The sequence below is a fragment of the Heptranchias perlo genome, chromosome 2 (assembly GCF_035084215.1).
Source record: "Heptranchias perlo isolate sHepPer1 chromosome 2, sHepPer1.hap1, whole genome shotgun sequence".
Lineage (NCBI taxonomy): Eukaryota > Metazoa > Chordata > Chondrichthyes > Hexanchiformes > Hexanchidae > Heptranchias > Heptranchias perlo.
In genome coordinates, this window is record NC_090326.1 from 2,707,874 (window position 1) to 2,733,747 (window position 25,874).

General features: G+C 48.0%; 1 pseudogene; it reads left to right on the forward strand.

The window, feature by feature from the left end:
• Positions 1-2,059: 2,059 nt before the first annotated feature.
• LOC137300374 (G-protein coupled receptor 39-like) overlaps positions 2,060-25,874 on the forward strand; it is a 38,230-nt pseudogene continuing 14,415 nt past the window's right edge.

Genomic DNA, 25,874 nt, shown 5'->3' on the forward strand with positions numbered 1-25,874 from the left:
TGGGGTCACCAGTAACAATGTTAGAGTCGAGTCATCACCTGTAATGATAGAGTGGAGGCAGGAGCATTAATATTAGAGCAGGGTCAACAACATTGATGCTAGTATGGGGTCACCACCAAAAATGTTAGAGTAGGTTCACCAACCGTAACGTTATAGCAGGGTCACCACCAGTAATGTTAGAGTGGCGTCACCACAATTAATTTTAGGGTAGGGTCACCACCAGTAATGTTAGAGTAGTGTCAATACATTTAATGTTAGAATGGTGTCACGACCATGAATGTTAGAATAGGTTCACCACCAGTAATGTTAGTGTCGGGTCACTACAATTAATGTTCGAATATGGTCACCACCAGTAATGTTAGATTAGGGTCACCAACATTAATATTGGACTAGGCTCTCCACCAGTAATGTAAATGTAGGGTCACCAATAGTTGTTTAGAGTGGGGCACCACCATTAATGTTATATTAGGGTCATCAGCAGTAACGTTAGACTCGGATCATCACCACTAATGTTAGATTAGGGTCACTACATTAATGTTGGAGAATAGTCACCATAATTACTGATAAAGTAGGGTCACTAGCATTAATGTTAGAATAGGTTCACTGTCAGTATTATTTGAGTAGATTCAACACAATTAATATTAGAGTAGAGTCGCCACCATTGACGTTAAAGGACGGTCACCACCAGTGATGTTAGATTAGGCTCACCACCAGTAATGATAGAGTAGGGTGACCTCCAGTAATGTTGGAGTCGGGTCGCCAATAATAATGTTAGTGTATGATCACCATCAGTAATGTCAGAGCAGGGTTGCCACCATTAATATTAGAGTATAGTCACCTACAGTGATGATAGAGTGGGGTTACCACCAGTAATGTTAGAGAAGGGTCACTACCACTAATGATAGAGTAGCTTCACTACCAGTAATGTTAGAGTAGGGTTACCACCAGTAATGTTAGAGTAGGTTCACTACCAGTAATGTTTGTGTAGAGACAACACCAATAATGATAACTTAGAGTCATCATCAGTAATATTAGATTGAGGTAACCACCAGTTATGTTCGAGTAGGATCACCACGTGCAATGTTAGAGTATCGTCACCATCAGTAATATTAGACTAGGGTAAACTCCAGTTATGTTAGAGTAGGGTCACTACCAGTAATATTGGAGTAGAGTCAACACCAGTAATGTTAGAGTCGAGTCACCACCACTAATGTTAGAGTCGGGTAACCCCCATTAATTTTAGAATAGGTTCACCACCAACAATGTTGGAGCAGAGTCACAACGAGTATTGTTAGAGTAAGGTCACTACCAGTAATGTTTGTCTAAAGTCACCACAATTAACGTTAGAGAAGAGTCACCACCAGTAAGGTTACGCTAGTGTCAACACCAGTAATGTTAGAGTATGATCACCAACAATAATACTAGATTAGGCACACCACCAGGAATGTTAGTGTTGCTCAATATCAGTAATGCTAGAGCTGGGTCAGCAGCAGTAATGCTAGTGTAGGATCACCATCAATAATGTTAGATTAAAGCCAGCAGAAATAGCGTTAGATTAGGGTCACCATCATTAATGTTAGAGTAGCGACATCGCCATTAATTTTAGAGCAGGGTGCCAATTAATAATGTTACAGTAGATTCAACACCAGTCATAATCACAGTAGAAAGCAATTTTAATTATGTAATGGTTGAGTTAAGATTTCACTGATTTATTGTGAGGCCCCAAGAAGCTAACACAATGCTCAGCAGTGATATTCCCTGCACGGATCACAGTACGCGACCAGAGCACATTGGGCCTGGCATTACTTTCCGTTCATTTATTCTAATTGACGGAGTTCCATCGACTGAGGTACATTATTTCCAGATTGGCCCTCTCGGGTTCGCTGAAGTGGAAAATCTCACCTTGTTTGTTAAGTGACTGTAACTAACGCCAAATATTGTGTAATCTGATTTTCTTACCGGGCACTGTCTGGCCTATAAAGGAGGAGCATTTACGAATTTTAGATGCACTCCAGTCGGAACCGTAAAGCTGGACGGAATTCACACATTCCTTTAAAAAATGGAACGGCCAACAATTCTACTGATAACGGATATTTACTACCCCATTCTCGCCACCTTTGGTGTGCCCGGTAGGTATCCTTTTGTCTCCTAGCTGTCGATTATCTCACTGTTATTGATTATGTAACAGATTCCGAGAATGTCCTCATTGCAGAGTCTGTTATCCTCCGCGACAAATTGGTGAATATCACCGATAATCCTATCAGTCAGTTTGGCCGGTGAGGCATTGCTCTGGTCGGTAGATGGTGGGCACCGGGCGCTCAAGTTCGCTCCCTATACTGATGGAGGGCAAGGCTGATTCCCCGGTCCCTCCAACAGTATATAAATCACCAAGGGATGTGTTGCTTAGTGTCCATGGTAATCATTTCATTTGTACAGTTGTTTTTTTATGCTTTAAGTTGATAATTCCTTAGAATGCAGCCACCAGCACCCAACAGGGGACTTTAAAAAATATTTGGATAAATAATTGCCGCTCACAGAACTGTTTCCCTCCCCTCGGCTGTAAAGAACTTTCACGGTCCCACCCTAGGGTGCCATGAACTGTGTGCACAACGTCTGGTGTGCAACTGCATTGATTGCACCGGCACCGTTGAATTGCATTGTACGTACCGTTGTAAATTGTATGACCTGTATTGTGTTTGAAGCATGGCTTGAATTGCATTGTATGTACTTCTACAAATGTTATCAATCAAGTTTATTTTGAAATATAAAAAAAATCGCACCAGTTGCTGCTCTGTTCCCGAGCAGCTCCCTCGACTCGATTATAAATAGAAAAAGGCCAGAGTTTTCACCTAAATTAAATGATTATTTTCTCAGCTGAATGTTTCATTTGAATTCATATCTTTCCAGTAATTTCCGCAACATTATATTTCATACCTGAAACATGCCGGAAGGACGGCGGATTTTCAGTTCCTCTATACTGCGTGTTTAATCATTTCTTTATTTTAAACACATTGTCGTCAACGCTCGCCTATATAATAAAAGAAACAATCCGTGTTTATCAACCTAAGTGGGAACACATCTGTACATTACGCACAATATGCTGTGAGATTTATCAGAGTGGCCCCGTTACTTAACTCTTCTCCCCCTTTCTTACAGCGAACATCATGACAATCGTGATTCTCTCCAGAGGAAATTGCGGACTTTCCAAATGTATCTCTGGCTACATGGTGGCCATGGCAACCGCAGATCTCCTGGTCATGATCTTCAATGTAATAATGTATCATATTTTCAGTTATCTCTTTGTACTTTCATTCCTGTCCTACACTGCCGTTTGTAAGTTCAATCTATACATGAATGCTACTACCCGGAATGTGTCGGTATGGTTTACAGTCTTGTTCACATTTGACCGATTTGTAGCTATATGTTGTGAGAAGTTTAAGGCAAAGTATTGCATCGTGTGAACGGTAGCCTCGGTTTTAACAACCGTCACTGTCCTGCACTGTTTAAAGGACATCCCCTTTTGGTTTGCATATGAACCTGAACGAATAATTAACAATATTCACTGGGGTTGCCGCATCAGGGTGGAATTTTTTTCATCGCCTGCCGGTGTAGCGTTCTCCTGGTTGGAAAGTATTTTCATGACATGGCTTCCGTTTGCTTTGATATTACTGTTTAATTGTTTGACAGTCAAACGTATTTTAATGGCCAACAGAGCCCGCAGGGGCCTTCGGGGTCACACTAGTGAGAATCAGAGCGATCCTGAGATGGAGAACCGAAGGAAATCCATAATATTACTGTTCACTGTGTCGGGCAGTTTTATACTGTTGTGGATGACAGCTGGCGTGAGTTTTTTAACCACTAGACTGACCAGCACCGCGCAATATCTAGGCGATTATTCAGCTCCCGCTTATATAGCAACTGAAACCGGATATATGCTTATGTATTTGAGTTCCTGTACAAACACGTGTATTTATGCAGCTACCCAAACTAAATTCAGGGAGGAGCTGAAGCAAGTGATGACATCTCCTTTGACATTTATTCTGACATTGGTAAAAAAATAAACAAGAAACCAAAGCTTCCTGTCCTAACTGGAGTTCAATTGCATCCGTGCTCCATTTTAGAATGGCCTCCTTGCTGTTACGATGAAAATGGATTGTTCTTGTGAAAATGAACAGGAATCAGAGAATATTTTTTCCATTGTGTGCCGTGTGTTTGATGTCTGCCGCTTTCCCAGGGTGAACAGAATCGTTGCCTGGTAAGAAAGCGCGCTTCCCGCTCAAGATTCAAAGAGAACAGTTCATGATTGAGCTTCAGCAGTGGTGTAGGACATGTGGGCATCAGAGTTAACTGCCTTGCACCGCAGGGACCGGAATGATACGCGCCAGTTTAATTAATAGTTTTCTTTCGTGTCGCAACATTGAAGAGTGCTATAAACTGGGTTATTTGTAATTCTTCTGTAATTTTGACGTGAATGTTACAGGCGCTGGTCTCCACATTGCCTCCCAGCCCAATAGAAAGGGGCCCTGTCCACTGATAAGTGATCTTATGAAGGAGACAGTAGGAACTTGGCTCGACAATGTGAAGTTAGGCATCTTTATTTACTTAACATATCAACTGATCAACAAAAATTTGGATTGTTATACCAGGAGAACAAACCATTCGACCCGACCAGTGCTTGTTGGCGTTTATCCTACACACGGGCAAATAGTTCCAATCACTTTACCCGCCCTGTCCTAACATGTATTCAATATATTTTTATTCAGACATCTATCCAATCTTGAATATTAACGTAATTTTTGCCTCCGTTAATTCACAGCTTCACAACTCTCGGAGTGAAGAGGTTTCTCCGACTCGAAATCTCTTACATTTATTCTTTTATCTATGGCTATTAGATTTTGATCCCCCAACTAATGGGGGCAATCTGTTTCTATCTATCATGTCCCATCCGTACTTAACCTAAATCACCTGGGTACAACGCGACAAAAGTTATCAATCTGTTATCAATACGCAATCTAGTGAAAATAAGGACAGCTTAATTAAGATCGTTAGTTGATAGCTTTCTCTTGGAGATGATTGTGTCCTTGATTATATTGAACAGTGGGAAGAATGAATTTTATAGCTTGGCCACTACCCTATACATCGGGACCATGCAGGGGGGTGATACTAATCAAACACCTCCAGACACCGGGGGCCCGATGTTAGCAGGCCTGCGGGTTCCCGGCGGAAGGGGGCTATCGGGCGCATGGGTATCGCGCCCGGTGAAATGAGTGCGACTCCCGCGCGATCACAGGATAATTAAAGTCATTTACCTGAGGTGACGGGTTTTCCGCTGCTCAGCTGCGCGCCGGCGGCCTGCGCATGCGCAGTGACGCCTGAGTGATGGTGGAGCTCTATTTAAAGGGGCAGTCCACCAATGCTCCTCCTGCTGCAAACAAGAAGGAGCACACCATGGAGCACCCCAGGGGTAAGGCTGCCCCACGATTCTCTGACGACTCACTCCAGCTGCTGCTGGACGGGGTAAGGAGGAGGAGGGAGACGTTGTTCCCCAGCGATGGAAGGAAGTGCCCTGCCTCCGCCACCAGGAAGGCATGGGCGGAGGTGGCCGCGGAGGTTAGCAGCAGGGGCAACACCACAAGAACATGGATCCAGTGTCGCAAGAGATTCAATGATCTCACTAGGTCCGGCAAAGTGAGTACACTAACGCATTCTCCCACACTCCGTCTTCCACATCACCTCAAACACCTCACAACCCCTTCTGCACTGCCACCACAGCGCTCCCGCATCCATCCTCACAGCCACTCAACTATCATCCTCACCGTGCCTGCACGTACCCACCGTCCCTGTCCCCATTCGAACACTACCACACACCCCAATCCCCATAAAATGGGATGGGCATGTGGCACACGCATCCTCCCATCCATCTCCCACACGCTCAACCCACCCACACCAATGCTTGAAGCATCTCACAATGCAATCATCACTCAATCACGCATCTGTGTTTTGCCTTGACAGGAGAAGAGATGCAAGAACGCCCGGGAAAGGGCACGCACCAGAGGAGGCCAGCAACACGAGGTGGTTCTAACGCACGCAGAGCTGGACGCCTTGGAGATCAGCCACACGCTGCATTGCCTGTCCGTGGCGGATGGCGAGGCTGGGGCTGCAGAAAAGTCCGGTAACGGAAAGCTGACACTCAGCAGTCATGATCGCGAATGATCTTAGCATCACTTGGCATCTGCCGCACCTCAACATTTGTCCACATGCCTGATATTGCCCTTTGTTCTCTTGCAGGGCCGTCTGCGAGCGCCGTGTCTGTGGAGGGCGATTCCTCAGAGGACATGCCGGTCTCTGAGGGTCCATCGTCACATATGAGCCAAGCATCCACCAGCGCAGATACACACACCTCGGTGGGTCCCCCTCCTCAATTAGTTGGGATTGCACATGGTGAGTCACCGCGCACATGTGAGCAAGAGCAGACCCTGGTGGCAGGGGCAGCCGCGGAGGGTCCGCGTCAGTGGGAGCACTCTTCTCCAGGCTCTGCTCAGCCGGACCCAGATGCTGAACCCCGGGGGCCACCAGTCAAAAGGAGAGTCGTCGAGGGGCACCAGCACATTGCCGAGGTACTGGAAAAGGTGCCACGCGCACTCCCCACAATCGCTCAGGTGATGGAGGAGTCCAACTCCTGCATGAGGGCAATGGTGGCACAAGTACAGGAGGGTATCCGCGAGATAGTGTCGCGGGTAGGTGCGGGAACGTCTGCGGTGGAGGAAAGGCTAGCCTCCATCGAGCGTCACGCACAGTTCAACATTGAGTCCATCCAGGCCCTGACAACGGCTGTTCGGATTCAGAGTGAGCAACATTCTGCCGCCATAAACAGGCTGACAGATACATTAGAGGTGGCCTTGCAAGGTCTCACACAGCTCATCCAAACTGCCGTCCAGCAGGGTGGAAGGAGTGATATGGGCCTAGGCCATGAGAGGGAAGATGGTGAACGGGGACATGGAAGTGGGGACACTACTCAAAGTGCCCCAACGTCTCACCCGTTGCCCCCCTCTCAACCAGTTCCCGCAATGCTGCCTCCTCTCCAGGTGGCTGAGTCTGCCCCTGCACAGGTGCAGGAGGAGCAGTCTGTGGAGGTGCCCTCACGGGCACCGAAACCCAGGGGGCGTCGGCCCAAAGCATCTACCCGGTCAGGGCACGAACAAGAGCAACCTGCCACTACCTTTGCTGGAGCCACAGGGGTAGCACCACGTAGGGGTTCCCGCAAACGTGAGGCTAGGGTGTTATGAACACAAAGGGAATGCACCAGGGTGTATGACAATTTGTTATGTTTTTATTTATAGTCGTTTACTGCACATACACAATAAACACAATTGTTCTCACCACTACTGCCACCTCTTGTCCATTCTTGAGCGGCTTGTGCAATAGGTCCCTTTCGTGGGGCTCATCATGACGACAAACACCTGGTCCCACCCATTGGGTCACACTACAGTGGGTGCAGGAGTAATGGCACCATTCTTCTGTGGAGGGGGCTTGTATGGCCGCTCCTCTGTGCACGTGATGAGGTCTGGACGCATCAGAGAGTCTGATGTTAGAAGAACCGTTGACATATGAGTGCCTCCCTGGCCTGACGAGCATCCAGGTGAGCCAGTGTTCGGCCCATGGGTCCTTCCTCCTCCTCTTGTTCCTTCTCCTCCTCCTCCTCCTCCTCATCGTCGTCCTCAATATGGGTGGCGGATGTGCATGGGGCCTCCTCCAGTGGCACCCCTCTCTGTTGTGCCATGTTGTGCAGGGCACAGCAGACAACTATAATTCGTCCCACTCTGAGTGGCGCGTATTGGAGCGCTCCCCCAGAACGATCATGGCACCTGAAGCGCATCTTTAGCACCCCTATAGCCTGCTCAATTGTAGACCTGTAGCGATGTGGCTGTCATTATATCAACGCTGCGGCTCGGTGATGGGATTCCTCAGAGGTGTCATAAGCCACGTGTGCAGGGGATATCTCTTGTCGCCGAGGAGCCAGCCGTTGCCGGTGTTGGGTGAGTGGAAGAGGGGCGGGACGGTGGACTCCCTGAGGACGAAGGCATCGTGGCAGCTGCCAGGGTATCTGGCGCACATGTGTAGGAATCTCTGGCGGTGGTCACAGATGAGCTGGGCGTTCATGGAGTGATACCCCTTCCTGTTGATGAACAGCCCTGGCTCATGTGGAGGTGTCCGTATTGCTATGTGGGTGCAATCGATTACACCCTGCACCCGTGGGAAGCCAGCCACAGCATGGAATCCAACCACCCTCTCCATCTGGCTGCGGTCATCCATGGCAAAGTTGATGTAGTGCGAGGCCCTGTGGAACAACCCATCGGTAACCTGCCTTATGCACTTGTGTGCAGACGAATGACAGACCCCGGTGATGTCCCCGGTGGCACCCTGGAAGGATCCAGAGGCGAAGAAGTTGAGGGCAGTGGTGACTTTGACGGCGACGGGTAAGAAGATGCTGATTGGTCCATCCGGGAGCAGCTCGTCATTAAGGAGGCTGCAGATGTCGGCGACTACCTGGCGATTGACTCTGAGCCTCCGTATGCACTGCTGCTCAGAGAGGTCCAGGAAGCTGAGCCTCGGTCTGTAGACCCTGTGCCGAGGGTACTGCCTCCTGCGACGCATCTCTCTCTGCAGTTGCCCTCCCTCCTGCTGTGCAGGTGGATGTGCCACAGCACTGTGTTGTGGGGCTCCACGTGTCTGAGGCGGACGGCGTGGCCTGCGAGGCTGCTGAGGCTGGTGATGCTGTTCGTCCTCCGAGGAGGTCAAGGCGGCCCCCATCTGGAAGGTGTAGGTCTGAGGGGTTCTGCAAGGTCGGTAAGTGTGTCCTCGCACCGGTGTTGCGGTTCCACGTCGGTAAATCTTCTTGCTAGGAGGAGGGTGGTGGAGGGCAAGCGTTGCCCTATGTGACGGAGTGTCCTCCTGCGTTGGTGAAGGGTCTCCCCACCCCCCGCCCCACCCACCTGTGGAATGCACCTTGGCAGCTGCCACAGGCTGCTGGCTGCAACACGTCCGTTTGAAGTGAGAGTGTTTCCCCCAGTATGGGAAACAGTCTCAGTTCAAGGTAAAATCCCACCCTTCCTAATAAAACAGCTCAATCAGGCCTGTAAACGACCTGAACGAGCAAGATCAATACTCACAAGTGGCATCCCGCTGGCTTTAATTGCCTGCGGGATTCCCACCTGCCGGGTCTGCGCGCGCACGCCGGCGCGTCCGTGGGGAACCCGGAAGTGGGCGGGTTCGAGACGGGATCCGGTCCCGCTCCGGGAATCCCCGATTTTCGGGCCCCCCCCCGCCGAGAACGCACCCGATATCGGGTGGTAAAATCAAGCCCCCGATCTTTTGATAGGTAGCCAGAAAGGGCAGGAATGGAGTGCATCGGATGTTTCGTGCTGCATGATCTTGGGATATCGTTGTGTGTACAGAAGTGACAGGTGAAGCAACCAGCGTGGATCATGAATAATGAAGATAACCTGAAGAACGGGTCCAAGACATGGTTAGTCACGCTGACAACACCACTATGGAATGGTTAATGTGGCTCTGGAGAGGGAGAAGATGTGTACAATCAATGACTAGATATCTGTGCAATATAATAGTTCAAGATATATATGACTGATTAGCTTTGTTTCGTGTTGATCTAAAATACTCTAATGCCGACAGAGGGGGCACTGTAAGGAAAGGGTTAATCAGACTGTCCTTAAATCTGCTCATGTTAGACTGTATTGGTTTCTCTTTATCTTGTAGTGATGTTAACATTTAGCCATTGCTTTTAAGCTGGGAAGCAATAGTCAATTTAAAGTACCATTGAGCTGTCGGGCCAGGGATAATCCTGCAGCAATGATGAGTTTCAGGATGAAATATCAAAGATTTAATTGAAGTCATACGATTGCATACTGATTCATACATTTCAGAGAACATTAGTCATTTCAAGATAGTGTGGGAAAGGAATCAGTTCTACAAACACCTCGGCATACATCATAATTGTTGATTGGTATATATGTTACCAAAACAAAGACAGACGATAATTAAAGTTTTAATTGGTAGAATTGCAATTATATGGATCAAGAGTGAAATTATCGATAAGATAACGAACTAAGGGAGATATAATTCTTAGCTCAATGGAAAAATAGCTCGTTAAGAAAGGAGAACTATCGTTAATGTTAAAGGAGAAACTAATATCATTCTCCTTGTATAGAGTTGTATTTTAACTTCATATAATTATGTAATGCAGAATTGTGTGGAATGTCACGTGGAGGCAGTGGAGAAATGGATACAAACTAGATGTTTCTCATGAGTATTTGAATTCGTAAAGACCTAAGATACTGAGCTCAGAATTAGAAAACGATTGAGTTCCCAGCCAACCATCATCCGGTGTGATAATAAGTTCTACCTTTTAAGAGTATGTTTAAGTACTATTGCATGTACTGTATGGTTCGTAAAGCTATGATACCTCACTTCAATGTTCATGAACCTTTTTGAAAACCTTACACTGACAACAGCCTTAGCACTTCAATTGTGAATGAGCTTCATTGATTAAATTAGAAGAAATTTTGCACTCACTCTTTAACCTTCCGCTTCATCCTGAGGTTCTCCAAAAGCCAAACTCCACTTGATTTCAGGACCGCATGCAGCCGGGCTCTGTCAATCCGTCTGGCATCCAGCTTCTAGTGGAAGTGGTGATGGGTTGCCGGCAGTCGGTGCAATCGGCAGATTCTCATTTATCTGGATTCAGGTGAACAACAGTATTTAAGACACAAATCAGGCAGCAGGTAGAGGTTTTAAGTTGATCGGTCAGCGATGTATCTGCACCAAGCTCCAATCGTGAGAAGGCGATGCGTAATCATCCAAATCACCCAATGTCAACAGGTAAAATAAAAAGCTAATTAAACCAATGCATTACCGTGTCATATACAATCCCTTATGGTTGTGAATCCCGCCCCATGTTTCCAATTAAATAGTTGTTGTGTTCTCTTGGCTTTCTCTATCGATGACTAAACAGTTGCTGAGACCGCCGAATATTCCATTCTCCCCTATTTCTAATTAAACCGTCACAGTCTTCCCCTGCCACAACTTCTAAATAAGCGGTTGCTATATTCCCCTATATTCCATTTTGTTCTATTTCTAATAAGACACTTGCTACATTCCCGTGACCTCTATTTATAATTAAACAGTTACTGTGTTTCCCAGCCGCCTACTTCGAAATAAATGGTGATTGTGTTCCTCCGGTCCCCATTTCTAATTAAACATTTGCTGTATTCTCCTAATTTCCACTGTTCGCAAAGGTGTTCCCCCTATATTCCACGTTCTTCTATTGCTAATTGAACAGTTACTGCGTTCTCCTATATTCCACTGTATTATATTCCTAATTGAACAGCTACTGGGTTGCCCATACACTCCACTTCGTTCCATTTTGAATTGAACAGTTACTATGTTTCCCCGATATTCCACTTTATTCTATTTCTAATTGAAAGGTTAATCTGTTCTCCTGTATTCCAGTCTATTCTATTTTAATTGAACAGCTACTGTGTTGCCCTAAATACCCCTATCCTCTACTTCTAATTAAAAAATTATTGTGTTCCCCACATATTGCACATTATTCTATTTCAAATTGAACAGTTACTGTGTTCCCCCTATATTCAACTTTATTCTATTTCTAATTGAACAGTTACTTTGTTCCCCTGCATTCAATTCTATTCTATTTCTAATTGAAAAGTTACTGTGGTCCACCGATATTCCAAATTATTCTATTTCTAATTCAACAGTCACTGTGCAACCCCGATATCCCATTTTAATCTATTTTTAATTGAACAGTTATTGCGTTTCCCCAATAGTGCATTTGATTCTATTTCTAATTGAACATTAACTGTTATCCCCATATATTCCAATTTATTCTATTTCTAATTGGACAGTTAATGTGGTCCCCCGATAGTCCACATTATTCTATTTCTAATGTTTAATTGAACAGTTACTGTGCTCTCCCTATATTCCAGTAGATTTTATTTCTAACTGAAAAGTTATTGTGGTCTCCTATATTCCACTCTACCATATTTCTAACTGAACGATTACTGTGTTGTTCTGTATTCCCCTGTCATCCACTTTATTCTATTTCTAATTAAACAGTTACTGTGTACTATTATAATATACTTTATTCTTTTTATACTTGAACAGTTACTGTGTACCCCTGATATTCGACTTTATTCTCTTTCCAATAGAACTGTTACTGTGTTCCCCTATATTCCAATGTATTATATTTCTAGTTGATCAGTTACTGTGGTCGCCTGATATTCCACTTTATTCTAATTCGAGTTACACTTTCTCAAGGGCAATTATGGATGGGCAATAGAGGCTGGCCTTGCCAGCGACGCCCACAGCCCATGAACGAATAAATAAAAACAGTTATTGTGCTCCCCCATTATTCCACTTTATACTATTTCTAATTGAAGCGTTACTGCTTTCCCCATTTTCCACTCCATTATATTTCTAATAGAACAATTGCTGTCTTCACCTATTTTCCACTTATTCTACTTCTAGGTGAAGAGTTACTGTGTTCCCCCTATTATCCACTTTATTCTGTTTACAATAGAACAAATGCTATGTTCCTCCGGTATTACACTCTATTCTATTTCTAACTGAATAGTTACTGTGTTTTTCCTATGATCCACTTTATTCTTTTTGTAATTGAACAGTTTCTGTGTTACCCTAACGTCCACTCTATTCTATTTCAAATTGAACAGTTAAATGTATCCCCCCATCTTTCACTTTAGCTAGTTCTAATTGAACCGTCACTGTTTTCCTCTGTATTCCATTTTATTCTATTTCTATTTGAACAGTCACTGTGTTGCCCCGATTTTCCACTTTAGTCTATGTATAATTGTGCATTTACTCTGTTCTTACCATATTACAATTTATACTATTTCTATGTGAACAGTTACTGTGTTCCCCCTATTATCCACGTTATTCTATTTGTAATAGAACAACTACAGTGCTCCTGTGATGTTACACTCTATTCCATTTCTAACTGAGTAATTACTCTGTTCTCCCTATTATCCACGACATTAAACTGATAGTACAGAGATCTATATTGTTCGCTGCAACGTGACCTTTTAGCTCGCTGTATTGGTGGTGTTCTGTACCAGGCGCCTTGTCTCTGTGGCGCAATCAATTCGCGCGTTCGGCTATTAACTGAACAATTAGTAATTCAAATCCACCCAGAGACGATCGGGTCACATTCGTTGTCTCACATTTCCAGGTTTTTCATGTGAGTCTTGTTTGCAAGAAAATGTGGCATAAACATTGCCAGCTGAGCACGGCTGATGTTCCACGATTTAATCTGCGGTCGGATAGGAGGTCGAACAACATATAAAAAACCGAGGTTGGCTTCACTCAAATCAGAATTCTTCTTCACAGACAAGGTCCGAAGCGAGGACTCATTTGTCGCCCGATAGCTGGTTCGCTGTGACATGGATATTTGTGTAATGAGCGAGACCAGACTGTTTCCTTGTTTCCATAATGAATGTCATTCCCTCTATTTTGGAAAACAGTGTTCACATTCGCACAGGTTTCATTTGCTTTGTGAGAGATTATTAAGGATCCTACAAAACTGCCTCCGTTAATAACCGCAGTTCTAAGCCGCATTTCGGATGCAGCAACAAACCTATCAGTTTCTCGGTGTTCCCCAGCTCCCGGAGTGAATGAGACCGTGACAGCAGTAACATTCGGGCCGCCTGTCCGGCCCCGCCCTCTCCAACCACCCGCTGCTGACTAAAAGCAGCGAATGCAGTCTCAGACCGCATATTACTGTCCATCCCTGGGAAACTGGATACCACGGCCCGAACAAAACTCCCCATAAACCAAGCACAGGCAGAGGAAAATCCGGGGAGCTTGTATCCTGTTCACTCGGCCATCCAGCAGGATTAACAGAGAACCAGAGAGCGTGAAACTTTCATTGGGCCTCAGTGCGAAACTGAGGGTAATTAAAAGCAAAGTTGCGGCGTTAGAATGGGCGAGCGGTCTAAAACACTATGTTTTTAATTGTAACATCCTTGTTTGGTAGGCGTGGATTCAAATCTCACTTCTGATATTTGTTCCTTTGCATTATATTTCATGTACTAAGTTGTCTTTTATGCCTTTGGCTGGACGGGATTTTTCTGCCCAGTTGATTTGCTCCTTCCAGAAAACCAACCAGACATCTGTCCACGTTAGTTTTGTTTTTATTTGCTATGATAATGTATAGTTTTGGGGGTCAGCAAAACACGGCCCGTGGAATCAATCTATTGTAACATTGACCAGTGTTGCCCAATAACTCAGCTATTACCCTCATATGGCTAAATGGGAATCCAAATATACCTAATTATATTTGCGATTACGAAATAAAAATTGAGTCATGGATACAGTGTTTGGGCCTGTGATCTCAATACTCATATTCGCATGACGTATGCATGTGAGCTTTAACCTTTTTTGTGTTGTTAGTAAAACGGTAAAATGAAAAGCAAAGTGTGCGAGTGTTGTTTCGCTGTTGTGAATGTTTTACTTTTTTGGTTACTGAATGGTGGTCGATATTTGTTACGGAATGTACATATGTGAAGTATATCTCCCTGTATTGTACGCGTGTAAGGTGTTTTCTACTAAAATTCGTTCATGTGGCTAAAATGGTGCCGCCATAGCCACACCTGCGACTCGTCAGCAATTTCTATTGGACAACACTGGCATTGAGCATGGTCGAGTGGTCTGAGCCCGGATATTGATGCTCCAGTATTGTCAGGGTGCGAACGATTATAAACTTTCCATAGACACAGATGGATTGATTGTTGCATAAACATCACAGTTAAACGAACACACTAGCACTTTGTGTATACATATTTCAGGTTGTACAGTAGTGGAGGGCACTCGTTAAGATTCTTTAATTGAGGTGACACGAGTTGGAGTTGTATGATAGGGTGGAGCAATAGTTGCCCTTGTGTGTTAGTGATGAGGGGAATTTAACAAAGGCTGAACCAGATTCCTGGGGCCTGATTTTAGCAGGCCTGCGGGTTTCCGGCGGGTTGGGTTTCGGGAGCGTGGTCAACACGCTCGGTGAAATTAGTGGGTTGCCCGCGCGATCGTAGGAGGCAATGCACTAATAGGAATCAATTATCTGCTCCTCCGGGGTCCGCGCTGCTGGTCTGCGCGTCGGGCGGGCTGCGCATGCGCAGTACGATCTGTCAGCTGGAGGCGCTCTATTTAAAGGGGCAGTCCTCCACCGACAGATGCTGCAACCAATGGAACAAATTTCAGCATGGAACAGCCCAGGGGGAAGGCTGCTCCCAGTTTAATGATGCCTCACCCCAGGTATCATCAGATGGGGTGAGGAGGAGGGCGAAGACAGAGATCTTCCACCCGGCGGACGGGAGGAAGCGGCCATCCTCTGCCACCAATAAGGCCTGGCTCGAGGTGGCAGAGGGGGTCACCTGCGCAACCAACATATCGCCCACCTGCATACAGTGCAGGAGGCGCTGCAATAACCTCAGTAGGTCAGCCACAGTGAGAACACGAAGTCTTTCCCTTACACTCCATCTGCCACAACACTGCCCCAACCCCACATCTCCTTCGGCACCGCCAACACTACTATGTCACATCACCCCTCATACCCACTCAAACCCCATCCTCATCTTACCTCCACCTACTCACCTCGCCAGTACTTATCCTGCCACTAACAAGCGACCCAATCCTCATACAATCTCATGGCTCTATCCCATACTCACCCTCTCGTGCATCTCCCTCACGGCCAGCCTCACTCAACCTGCCACCACCTGTGCTGCAGCCACAGGGCATGCATCACATATGTGCAGTAGGCAGCGTACGGCAAATGTTTCGTGAGCATGAAGGGGGTGCACAAGCGTGTCGGAGGGTTTGCCATGGGTGCTACCTATATTGAATTTCAGAGCAACAAACATCACACATTATATTGGCACCACTACTGCCATGTTTCCACGAATCCTGTCTGTTGTGTCCAATAATGCCCGCTCCTGGGTATCAATATGAGGACCCACCACTGATGCCACCCATCGTGTTATTGCAGAGTAGGTGCAGTTGTATTTGCAGGGCTCTTCCGCGCAGACCACTGAGAGACATCGGCAGCGTAGCCGGTTGCACCCTGGAAGGATGCGGAGGAGAAGTTGTGGAGGGCAGTGGTGACTTTCGTAGTGACAGGTAAGCACTTGGTGCTGGGGCCAGCCAGGAGCAGCTCGGCATGAAAGAGGCTGCAGATCTCCACGACTACATGTCGAGCGAATCTGCGCCTCCGTGTGCACTGCTGCTCGGAGAGGTCCGGGGAGCTTCGCCTCGGTCTGTGGACCATGTGGCGAGGGTAGTGCCCTTTGCGATGCGTCTCTCTCTGCGGTAGCCCTCCCTCCTGCTGTGCAGGTGGGCGTGCAACAACACCGTGTTGGGGGGCTCCACGTCTCTGCGGCAGATGGCGTGGACTGCGAGGCTGCTGGGGCTGGTCATGCTGTTCGTCCTCCGAGGGTGTCCACGCACCACCCATCTGGCAGGTGATGGTCTGAGGGGTTGTGCAGGGTAGGTGGGTGGTTCCTCGGACTGGGGCTGCGGTTTCGTGTCGGTCTGTCCTCTGGCTTGGCGGGGGGTGGTGGAGGGCAGGGGTTGCCCTATGTGACGCGGTGGCCTCCTGCGTGGGTGAGGGCACTCCCCCGTAGAGTGCACCTTGGCAGCTGCCACAGGCTGCTGGCAGCAACACGCCTGGTTGGAGAGAGACTGTTTCCCCCAGTGTGTGAAACAGTCTGCGATGTAGGTAAAATCCCACACTTCCTCTTTTGACAGCTGATTCAGCTCATTAACTGACCTCAACAAGCAAGGTAAGTACTCTCACGTGGAACCCCGCTGGCTTTAATTGCCTGCGGGATTCCCACCAGCGGGGGCCACGCACGCAGCCCAGCACGTCATCGGGGAACCCGGAAGTGGTCGGGATCGCGGCGCGATCCGGTTACATGGGGCTCGAATTTAGCAGGCCTGCGGGTTCCCAGCGGGTGGTCCTCCGGGAGCGTGGAAAACGCGGACGGGTAATTGTGTGCGTCCCCCACGCGATCGCGGGATAATTGGACCCATTAAGCCCTGCTTCCGGGTTCTGCGCTCCCCAGCTGCGTGCCGGCCGGCTGCGCATGCGCAGTACCGTCGACGCGATGTAGGAGCTCCAGTTAAAGGGGCAGTCTCCCAAAGCCCCTCCTGCTGCAAGCAAGAGGTCTGGGAGAATGGCTCAACAAAGGGGAAAGGCTGCGTCCCGTTTTTCAGATCTGGCACTGCAGCTGATGCTGGAGGGCATGAGGAGGAGGAGGGAAACACTCTTCCCTGAGGATGGGCGCAAGTTCCCTGCCGCCGCAACCAGGAAGGCATGGGCAGAGGTGGCGGCGGAGGTGAGCAGCAGGGGCAACACCCCAAGGACTTGGGAGCAGTGCCGCAAGCGCTTCAATGACCTGACTAGGTCTGGCAAGGTGAGTACACCAACGCACCCTCCCACATCCCGTCCCCACCATCACGCCAAGCAGATCACAACCCCCTCCTGCACAGCCACCACTGCGCTCCATCAGCAATCCTCACAGCCACTCATTCACCATCCTCGCCGTGCACGCAAGTACCCACCGTCCCTGACCCCACCCGAACACTACCACACACCCCAATCCCCATGCAATGGGATGGGCACGTGGCCCACGCGTCCTCCCATCCGTTCCGCGCCACGCTCAACCCAACCACACCGATGCTCAATGCGTCTCACGATGCAAGACGCACCCACTCACACATCTGTGTTTTGCCTTCACAGGAGAAGAGGAGCAAGAACAACCGCGAAAGGGCACGCACCGGAGGTGGGCTGCCGCAAGTGGTGGAGCTCACCGACGCAGAGGTGGAGGCGCTCGACCTCGCCCGCACGCGACATTGCCTGTCGGTGGCAGATGGCGAGTGTGTCGCTGCCGAAACGGCCGGTAAGGGAAAGCTGACACTCAACACCCATGATCGCGAGTTACCGTCTCATCACCTGCCATCAGGCGCACTGTCAAGTTGGTCCACATGCCTCAAAGTGCCCTCTGTTCTCTTGCAGGTCCGTCTTTGGGTCAAGCGAGCGTGGAGGGCGATTCCTCAGAGGACATGGCGGTCTCTGAGGGTGCATCGTCACATCAGAGCCAACCATCCACCAGCGCAGAGACACGCACCTCGGTGGGTCCCCCTCGCCTACTAGTTGGGGTAGCACTTGGTGAGTCACTGCGCACGAGTGAGCATGTGCAGACCCTGGTGGCAGGGGCAGCCGCGGAGGGTCCGCGACGGAGGGAGCACTCATCTCCAGGCTCTGCTCAGCCGGACCCAGATGCTGAACCCAGGGGGCCACCAGAGAAAAGGAGAGTCGTCGAGGACCACCAGCTAATTGCTGAGGTGCTGGCAGAGGTGCCGCGCGCATTGTCCACAATAGCACAGGCGATGGAGGAGTCCACCTCCTGCATGCGGGCATTGGTGGCGCAGGCACAGGAGGGTACCGGCGACACAGTGTCGCAGGTAGGTGCGGGACTGTCTGCGGTGGAGGACAGGCTGGCCTCCCTCGAGCGTCACGCACAGCTCCACTTCGAGTCCTTGCAGGCCCTCACAACGTCTGTACGGATTCAGGGTGAGCAACATTCCGACGCCACCAACAGGCTGAGGGATACACTAGGGGTGGCCTTGCAAGGCCTCACACATGCCATCCAAACTGCCGTCCAGCAGGGTGGAAGGGGTGATGTGGGCCGAGGCCAAGAGAGGGATGATGGTGACCGGGGACATGGAAGCGGGGACGCCTCTCAAGGCGTCCCCACGTCCCACCCGTCGCCCACCTCTCAACCAGCACCCGCAATGGTGCCTCCTCTCCAGGTGGCCGAGTCTGCCCCAGCCCCGGTGCAGGAGGAGCAGTCTGTGGAGGTGCCCTCATGGGCACCGAAACCCAGGGGCCGTCCGCTAAAAGCATCTACCCGGTCAAGGTAAGAAGACGAGCAACCTGCCACTACCTCTGCTGGAGCCACAGGGGTAGCACCACGTAGGGGTTCCCGGAGAAGAATTGCAAAGGCCTTATAATCACAAAGGGAATACACCAGGGTGTTTATTATTTTGTACTTTGTTTCTTAAATGATGTCACATTCCAGATATTAAATAGTCTATTCTCACCACTCCTGCCACCTCTCGTCCATTCTTCCGCGGCTTGTGCAATAGTTGCGTTCCGTGGAGGCCATCATGACGGCGAACACCTGCTGCCACCCATTGGGCACACTGCTGTGGGTGCAGGATTACTGGCAGCACTCTTCAGTGGAGGGGGCTGGTATGGCCGCTCACATGTGCAGGTGAGGAGATGCGAGCGCCTCGCAGTGTCTGACTCTAGGAGAACCGTTGACGTATGAGTGCCTCCCTGGCCCGGCGACCATCCCGGTGAGTCGCGGCTCGGCGCATGGGTCGTCCAACATCCTCGGGCGCGTCCGCCTCCTCCTCCTCCGCCTCCTCCTCCTCCTCCTCCTCCTCCTCGCCCTCGCCTTCCTCAATGTGGGTGGCGGGTGTTAATGGGGCCTCCTCCAGCGGCACCCCTCTCTGTTGGGCCATGTTGTGCAGGGCACAGCAGACAACTATGATTCGTCCCACTCTGAATGGTGTGTATTGGAGCGCTCCCCCAGAACGATCAAGGCACCTGAACCGCATTTTGAGAAGCCCTATGGTCTGCTCAATTGTAGACCTGGTAGCAGTGTGGCTGTCATTGTACCGACGCTCCGGCTCGGTGATGGGGTTCCTCAGAGGTGTCATGAGCCATGTGTGGAGGGGATACCCCTTGTCGCCGAGGAGCCAGCCGTTGCCGGCGTTGGGTGCCTGCAGGATGGGCGGGACGGCGGACTCCCTGAGGACGAAGGCATCGTGGCAGCTGCCGGGGTATCTGGCGCACACGTGTAGGAATCTCTGGCGGTGGTCACAGATGAGCTGGGCGTTCATGGAGTGATACCCCTTCCTGTTGCTGAACAGCCCTGGCTCATGCGGAGGTGCCCGTATTGTGATGTGGGTGCAGTCGATTACACCCTGCACCCGTGGGAAGCCGGCCATGGCATGGAATCCAACCGCCCTCTCCATCTGGCTGCGCTCGTCCATGGCGAAGTTGATGTAGTGGGAGGCCCTGCGGAACAACCCATCGGTGACCTGCCTTATGCACTTGTGTGCAGAGGACTGACAGACCCCGGTGATGTCCCCGGTGGCACCCTGGAAGGAACCGGATGCGAAGAAGTTGAGGGCAGTGGTGACTTTGACGGCGACAGGTAAGAAGATGCTGCTTGGTCCATCAGGGAGCAGCTCGTCGTTAAGGAGGCTGCAGATGTCAGCGACTACCTGGCGATTGACTCTGAGCCTCCGTATGCACTGCTCCTCGGAGAGGTCCATGAAGCTGAGCCTCGCTCTGTACACCCTGTGCGGAGGGTAGTGCCTCCTGCGACGCATCTCTCTCTGCGGTTGCCCTCCCTCCTGCTGTGCAGGTGGGTGTGCCGCAGCACCGTGTTGGGGGGCCCCACCTCTCCGAGGCGGACGGCGTGGACTGCGAGGCTGCTGGGGCTGGTCATCCTGTTCGTCCTCCGACGATGTCAACGCACCACCCATCTGGCAGGTGTTGGTCTGTGGGGTTGTGCAGGGTAGGTGGGTGGGTCCTCGGAGTGGGGCTGCGGTTTCGTGTCGGTCTGTCCTCTGGCTTGGCGGGGGTTGGTGGAGGGCAGGGGTTGCCCTATGTGACGCGGTGGCCTCCTGCGTGGGTGAGGGCTCTCCCCCGTGGAGCGCACCTTGGCACCTGCCACAGGCTGCTGGCTGCAACACGCCTGGTTTGAAGGGTCCTGTTTCCCCCAGTGTGGGAAACTGACTGCCTTGAACCTAAAATCCCACACTTCCTCTTTTGACAGCTGCTTCAGCTCATTAACTGACCACAACGAGCAAGTTAAGTGCTCTCAAGTGGAACCCCGCTGGCTTTAATTGCCTGCGGGATTCCCACCAGCGGGGCTTTCGCGCGCAGCCCCGCACGTCAGCGCGGTACCCGGAAGTGGCCGGGATTTCGTCCGAATCCGGTCACGTGATCGGAGATCGGGATTTTCGGGGGCCCCCCGCTGGAAACCCGCAGGTAACCCGACCCTAAAATCGAGCCCCTGGTGCCATAAACCCTTAACATTTTAACCAACTCCTAAAATACCGTCTGTAAAATGAGAACGGATTCAACACATGCAAATCACAAGGAACTTTTTAAACTTTGGACTGTCACTCGGTAACCATGTTAGGATTTCCTTCAGTCTGAAAAAGAATCTTTTCGGTTGATTAATGGCGTTTGTAACAATTTTCATCTTTTTACAGAGTTTAATGAGTTTTGTGTAATTAATACTGTTTTGTAAAAGTTAATTCGCTGAAGAGGAATCGAAAGCTGTGCTGAAAGCCTTTGTCGACCGCAAATACGGTTTCTTCTGAGTTGATCCCATAATAACTTGCAAGCAACAGTTTCCGGAGTGCAGTGATTATCCTGATCACTTAACATGCGAAATAGTCCCCAGTTCGAAGCTGAGGCGGGAACACTTTCTTGTGGAATCTTGTGCTATGGGGAATGCTAACTGAAGAATTGGGTTTCGTTTTCATGGCAGTTGGATCTTTTCTCTTAAAACAGCAATTATGATGTTAATTGAAACATACTTGTGACAGCCTCAATTTCAGCGGGGTCACATTGCCGGGAATTCAGAGTGGGGTTCGCCCGGCAAAGTAGCATACAACTTTCCCATACGTCGGGACATATGGGGCGTCCAAAGCTAGAGCTCCCTGCACGACAAAGGAAATAGACGTTGTAGTAAAATAGAGAAAGGAGGTTTATGACAAATGTCAGGTAAAGATAACATTCGAAAATCAGGCAGAGTGTAGGGGGAAATTGAAAACGGATACGAGCAGGGCAAAGAGAAAGTATGAGAAAATATTAATGGGTAACACAAAAGGGAACCCAAAAATCTTTTACAAATTTATAAAAAGTAAAAGGATAGTTAAAGGAAGGGTGGGGCCGACTAGGGACAGAAAAGGCAATCTTCTTGTGGAGGCAAAGGGCATGACTGGGATACTAAATTAATATTTGCATCTCTCTTCAAAAAAGATGGACGTTAATGTCGCAGTAGAGGAGGGCGGGAGTAGAGATATTGGATTGGATAAAAACAGACAGAAAGGAGGTGCCAAATAAGTTGACATAATTCAAAGTTAACAAGTCACCCTTTCCAGATGGATACATACTAGGTTGCTGAGGGAATCAAGGATGGGGATAGCAGGAGCTCTGACCACAATCTTTCAATCCTCCTTGGATATGGGAGTGTTGTCAGGGGACTGGGCGATTGCAAATGTTACACCCCTGTTCAAAAGAGGGGAGAGGGATAAACTGAGTAATTACAGGCCAATTAGGGAAAAGGCTATTTTAAACAACGTTTTGTGTAATGAGACATGTTAATTAATAATCAAACAGTAAATGATCTTCTGGGGAAGAATGACCAAAATATGTTTAAATTTCACCTTGAGTTTGAAAGTCACGTACTTAAGTCGGACACTAGAGTCCTAAATTTGAATGAAGCCAATTACATAGATAAGAGCGGCGAGTTGGTTAAGGTAAATTGGGAAATTAAATTAACCTGTATGACAGTTGAAAAGCAATGGCAAACATTTAAATAAATATTTCAATATTCTCAACAATTTACATTCCATTGAGAAATAAAACTCCATGGGAAAAGTGATTCGCCTGTGACTAATTAAGGAAGTTAAGAATATATTAGATTAAAAGAAGAGGTCTGCAATGTTGCCAAGAAGAGTAGGAAGTCTGAAGTTTGGGAAAGGTTCAAAAACTAGCAAAGGACGAACAAAAAAAATGAGAAAAGGGAGAAAATAGAATATGAAAATAAACTGGAAGGAAATATACAATTGGATTTTAAGAGCTTCCACAAGTATGTAAAAAGAAAGAGAGCAGCAAATGTAAACGTTGGTCACGTGGTGGCTGTCACAGGATAAATTATAATGGGGAATCAGGAAATGACAGATGTGTTAAACAGATATTTTGTATCTGTCTTCACAGTAGAAGAAAAAAGCATACCAGAAATAGTGGGGGACCAAGAGGCTAATGACAGTGAGGAACTTAAAGTAATTATTATCAGTAGAGAAAAAGTACTTGAGGAACTAACGGGACTAAAAGCCAATAAATCCCCTGGACCCGATGGCCTACATCCGAGGGTTCTAAAAGATGTGGCTGCAGAGGCAATGGATGCATCAGTTATGACCTTCCAAAATTCCCAAGATTCTAGAACGGTCCCAGCGGATTGGAAGGTAACAAATGTGACCCCGCGATTTAAGAAAGGACGGAGAGAGAAAATAGGGAACTACAGGCCAGTTAACCTGATATCTGTCGTGGGAAGATGCTGGAATCCATTATTAAGGAAGCGGTAACAGGACACTTAGAAAAACATAATATGACTAGACAGAGTCAACGTGGCTTTAAGAAGGGGAAACCGTGTTTAACAAATGTATTAGACTTTTAATGAGGTAACTAGCAGGGTAGATACAGGGGAACCAGTGGTTGTAGTATATAAGGATTTCCAAAAGGCATTTGATAAGGTGCTACATAAAAGGTTGTAACACAAGATAAGGGCTCATGGGGTTGGGGGATAACCTATTAGCAAGGATATAGGATTGGTTAAAGGACAGAAAATAGAGAGTAGGGATAAACGGGTCATTTTCAGGTTGTCAGGCTATAACTAGTGTGGTGCCACAAGGATCAGTGCTTGGGCCTCAGCTATTTACAATCTATAATGACTTGTATGAAGGGACCGAGTGTAATGTATCCAAATATGCTGGTGATACAAAGCTAGGTGGGAAAGTAAACATTAAGGAGGACACAAAGAGTCTGCAAAGGGATATAGACAGGTTAAGTGAATTGGCAAGAAGGTGTCAGGTGGATTAAAATGTTGGGAAATGTGAGGTTATTCATTTTGGTAGGAAGAATAGAAAAACAGAATTTTGTTTTAAATGGTGAGAAGCTATTATATGTTGGTGTCAAGAAAGACTTAGATGTCCTGGTAAAAGAAACACAAAACGTTAGCATGCATGTACAGCAGGCAATTAGGAAAGCAAATGGCATGTTGTCCTTTACTGCAAGTTGTTTGGAGTACAAGAGTAAGGAAGTCTTACTGCAATTGTATAGGGCGTTGGTGAGACCTTAACTGGAGTACTGCGTAGAGTTTTGGTCTCCTTACCTAAGGAAGGACACACTTGCCTTAGAGGCGATGCAATGAAGGTCCACTAGATTAATTCCTGGGACAAGAGGGTTTTCTTATGAGGAAAGGTTGACCAGAAACACAGAAACATAGAAAGTAGACGCAGGAGTAGGCCATTCGGCACTCCGAGCATGCTACACCATTTAATATGATCATGGTTGATCCTCCATCTCAATATCATATTCCCGCACTCTCCCAATACCCATTGATGCCTTTTGTGTCTGGAAATCTAACTAGCTCCTTCTTAAATATGTTCTGTGGTAGGGAATTCCACAGGTTCACCACCCTTTGAGTGAATACATTTCTCCTCATCTCAGTCCTAAGTGTCCTACCCCGTATCCTGAGACTGTGACCCCTCGTTCTGGACCCTCCAGCCAGGGGAAACATCCTCCTTGCATCCAGTCTGTCTAGCCCTGTCAGAACTTTATATGTTTCAATGAGATCACCTCTCATTCTTCAAAACTCGAGTGAAACAGGCCGAGTCGAACCAATCTCTCCTCATATGACAGTCCTGCCATCCCAGGGATCAGTCTGGTGAACCCTCGCTGCACTCCCTCTATGGCAAGTTTATCCTTTCTTAGGTAAGGAGACCAAAACTGCACACAATACTCCAGCTGTGGCCTCACCAATGCCCTGTATAACTGCAGTAAGACATCCTTGCTCCTGTACACAAATCCTCTTGCAATGAAGGCCAACATATCATTTGCCTTCCTAACTGCTTGCTGCACCTGCATGTTTGCTTTCAGTAACTGGTGTACAAGGACACCCAGGTCCCTTTGTACATCAACATTTCCCAATCTATCACCATTTAAATAATACTCTGCCTTTCTGTTTTTCCCTCCGAAGGGGATAATTTCACATTTATCCATATTATACTGCATTTGTCATGTATTTACCCACTCACTCAACTTGTCTAAATCGCCTTAAAGCCTCTTTGCATCCTCCACACAACTCAAGATTCCATCTAGTTTTGTGTCGTCAGGAAACTTGGAAATATTACATTTGGTTCCCTTATCCAAATCATTGATATATATTGTGAATAGCTAGGGCCCAAGCATTGATCCCTCCTGTACCCGATAGTCACTGCCTGCCACCCCGAGAAGGACCCATTTCTTCCTACTCTCTGTTTCCTGTCTGCCAGCCAGTTTTCAATCTATGTCAGTATATTACCACCAATCCCATGTGCTTTCATTTTACACACTAACCTCATATGTGGGACTTTATAAATGGCCATCTGAAATTCCAAATGCACCACATCCACTGGTTCTCCCTTATCTATTCTACCATTTACATCCTCAAAAATCCCCAATAGGTTTGTCAAACATAATTTCTCTTTCATAAATCCATGGTGGCTTTGACGAATCCCGTTGATATTTTCCAAGTGTCCTGTTATCACATCCTTTATAATGGAAGCTAGCATTTTCTCTTCTACTGATGTTAGTCTAACCGGTCTGTAGTTCCCTGTTTTTTCTCTCCCTCCATTTTCAAATAGTGGGGTTACATTTGCCACCCTCCATACTTCAGGAACTGTTCCATAATCTATAGATT